The sequence below is a fragment of the Limulus polyphemus genome, unplaced genomic scaffold, assembly GCF_000517525.1.
Source record: "Limulus polyphemus unplaced genomic scaffold, Limulus_polyphemus-2.1.2 Scaffold310, whole genome shotgun sequence".
Taxonomy (NCBI): Eukaryota; Metazoa; Arthropoda; class Merostomata; order Xiphosura; family Limulidae; genus Limulus; species Limulus polyphemus.
In genome coordinates, this window is record NW_013665920.1 from 643,498 (window position 1) to 647,404 (window position 3,907).

The window sequence follows — 3,907 nt, forward strand, 5'->3', positions numbered from 1 at the left end:
AATATGTTGATATACAAAATGTTTGCTAAAGTATATTGACATCTGCCTTTTGTTTACATGTCTTGAAATGAATTGCACACGCATGCGCATTTAGATAATAAAGTGCGCGCACATTTTCAGGACAGACAAAAGAAGAGTATTATTATAACAGATTGCTTTCGCGCCAGGAGCTAATAGTGTGAATGTTATAGAATTAGGATCGTCTCCTGGGCCCAGGAAATCTAAGAACAGTTTCACAAGCTTGTACGCTTGTCCTCGATTTTCCTTCTTCCATGATTATACCGCCTGGGATATCAAATTAATCAGCTCTGATGAAGATTGTTCTCAATCTACAATAAACACCTGGTCAATGTAAAAACTATCCTCGAGGTGGAACAGGCCACAAACAGCAAAAGGAGCCAATCATTTTAAGACAAGTTTCTGGATGGAGACGTTCCTTTATGAAACTGAAAATAAGAAAAATAACCTTAAAAGACACAGATATTGCTGCCAGTGTCAGGTAAAGGGGAAGGTTCGCTTGATAGCAAACAGAGACATTATGAATCTCGTTAATTCACACATGTACGCCTGTAGTTAGGTGGTGAAGGACTTGTTACTGGAAGAAAGTCATAGGTCCAAAGTTTCAATACTGGATTTTAAAGAATGTCAAGAATCAGATATGTGAGCTCTTCTTTTTCGTTGTTTGGTAGGCCAATAGACAGTAAGCAGGTGCCTGGGGATTGAAGAGTTACTGTTGTTTTTAGCTAACGCTACACAACAGGCTACTTGAGCTCTGTCCACTGCAATGAATTGAACCCCAGATTTTAGCATTGTAAGTTCATAAATTTACTGCTGACTAAACGGGGAGGGTGACAAGTGTTGTAGTGGAAAGAATAGAGTAGTTAGACTTACTCGTTTAGAAAGTCTGACAAAAGAAACTAAAATTTTTTGCTGTAATATGATATCATAAAAGAAAATGAGCACGGATTCACCGAAGGGAAAATTTTCTTTACTAATCTGTTAACTTTTTTCGAGAATGTTACGCGTTGTATGGATGATGAAAAGGGTATCAACTCGACGAACTTGAGGTTTTTAAGAAGCTTTTGATAAGTTTTAGGTAAGAAAGACACCTCAGTGGGGGCTGGGGAAAGACTATTGAATTGGATCCTGAGATAGTAGATTAAACTCTTGAGTATTTCTAGCTGTATTGAGGCTGTTGAGATACGGCACTAGAATGACTTGGATTTGTTGGTTAGTTAGACATATATTTGTGCAAATATCTTTTAATTATAGTAAATATGAAATAATGCATTTTGGTTATTATAACTTGGATTACACTTTTGATATAGATGGAACCCACTCAATAGCGTGGCAGAAGAAAAGAATCTTGGAATAGAGGTGGATAAGTTACTCAAGCCATTGAAGCAGTGTTCTGTTGCTGATAGGTAATGGAATCTTAGTGAGTTTTTATAGATGGACTGTTTACAAGTCAAAAATGGTAATCATATTTATATATATATATAGATTACTATTTAGGCAACACTTCGGGATAGATTAAGGTCTCTTAACTTATTTTATTCTAAAGAAAAAAGATGATCTTACTGAAGTTTACTAGATTTCCCGGGGGCTCGAGAGGGTACATGATTTTGATTTTTCTGTGCAGTGTTCTGAAAACAACAGGACAATAGGACACAAGTCTAAGATTTCGAAAAGACAGACTAAGCCAGTTAAATATTTTACTTTTTCTTAAGGGTGGGTTTGCAATGACAGCTTTAAAAGACCAAATGGCACCTTGTTATCAGTATGTAAAGATTAAAACAAAAACGTCAATCAAAAAACAACAACAACAAAAACAGCATCTATTTGCGGAACTTTTATCCTAATATACGCTTCTGGCAAGCATAGTGCAAGGGTATAGGTCTTTATATTTTATACGACTTTAAAACTTATTTCCTATGTTAAATCAAAACAGAAACATCTAGGGTTTTAATGAGTCGGTCTAGATGTCTAAAATATAAGTTATAATATTACTTTTTGTAATTTTAGTTTTTAAACTATTTCTGTTTCCAGAAAAACGTGGCACCGTTAAAAATAACATCAGCAACAACGTAAAGTGAAGAAACACTTTCCACAAAAATTCATCATTTCTCCTTCCAATAATATAAAAGTGATATGTTTACGAGTTTTACTTTTTTTTTCTCATTTTGCATTATTACCGGGCAGAAAAAAAGGCAGAGCGGAATTGCTACTGCTACGTATCTGCTTGTTTGTTAATTTCCTGTAGAAATTCTTTTCGAGAAACTTCAGCGATACAAGTCCTTTCTTAATTAAAACTAATTTATTCTTTCTCGTTACAAACTTTGTAATACACTTAATTTCCACAGTCACTTTAAACTTAAATACTTTTTTAAACACACGCTATAATTCACACACTTTACTTACGGTGCCTACTGCTCGCTTGACTCAATTATCTATCTCCGGCTAATATATTAAAAAAGAGGGCGTCTAGCAAACGCTGGGACATTCGTGAGGTTGCCTGCTAAGTCAACATCCTTCTAGAAACTCCAGCGGGCATGCTCCCAGCGTCGCGTGACTTCCGGTGTCGTAACACTACCAAATTGCTATCCATTGTCATACTTAGTAGGGCACGCTATCGCACAACTCAAACAAATATAAGTACTTCTACAAGTAACGATAAATTCAACGAACCTTTTTTGTTTAAAAAATAATAATAATTGTATTTTTGAAGTAAAAAGTGTTTTAAAAAACTCCTGCAGAAGGTAAATAATAGTAATAAAAGACGGCGCCATTAAATGGCGGCCATTTGAAAAATACATTACTCACTAAAGTAGTAATGTCGTCTGGATTGTCTTTAGAAGTTTATTTGGAGATTTGTTGGTTTGTCATCAAGATAATGTATCGAAAACAGATTTTTAGCATTATAAGCTCTTAGGCTTGCTGTTGGAACACCGGGAGGCTTCTGCTCCAAGATGTAAGTCATAAACTAAGGACAACACACAATAACATATTTAATAAACCAACGACAAATAAAAATAGTTTGATAAATTATGCTATCCATCTTCCGTTTATAATGTACACAACGTGGTCACAAGTAAATAGACACCACCTTTTCATGAAAAAATGAAAATTTTCAGTCATATTCACATGAATTGATATATTTATAATTTAATTAATATCTAGTAGATCTTCCTTTCGCTTCGTGGAGTTCGTTGATCCTTTGGGGCATCGTGAGAATCATCTCGTCAATTTTAGATTGTGGGATTTTCGCCCACTCTTCAAAACTTGGAGTAGATCGCTCTTCGAAGTTGGTTTTTTTTTGTTTTTTCTAAACTTGCAGGTTGAGTATGGCCCGGAGGTTTTCGATGGGGTTGACGTCAGGAGATTGGCTCGGCCAGGGCAACTTCTGGATACCATTTTCTTCCTGCCACTTTTGGGTGTTTCTAGCAGTGTGACACGGTGCTCCATCTTCCTGGAACAACGTTGTGTCCTTGTCCACGAAACCCGAGGAATAAAGAGGCAAGAGTCTTTCCTCCAATATTTCGCAAAATTTATGTTGCCAACGCACTCCACTAAGCTCGATCTCCCACCAATCCAAACCATCACGCTGAAACCACCATGCTTCACAGTTGGCTGCAATCTGTTGAGCTAAAACTCTTGGTGAGGCATTCTCCAGACCCATATCCTTCCACTGTCCGAAAATTGAGCGAATCTTGATTCGTCTGAGAACAATACGGACTTCCAAAAGTCCAGAGGCTTGGTCATCACATCACTTGCTCACTTCTTTCGTCTGACTATGTTGGCAGGTCTTAATAAGGGCTTCCGTCTAGCTACTCTGCAACGATAACCCATTCTGTGGAGAATCCGTTGAACAGATTTCGGGCTCATCCCACCAACTTTGGCCACTTCT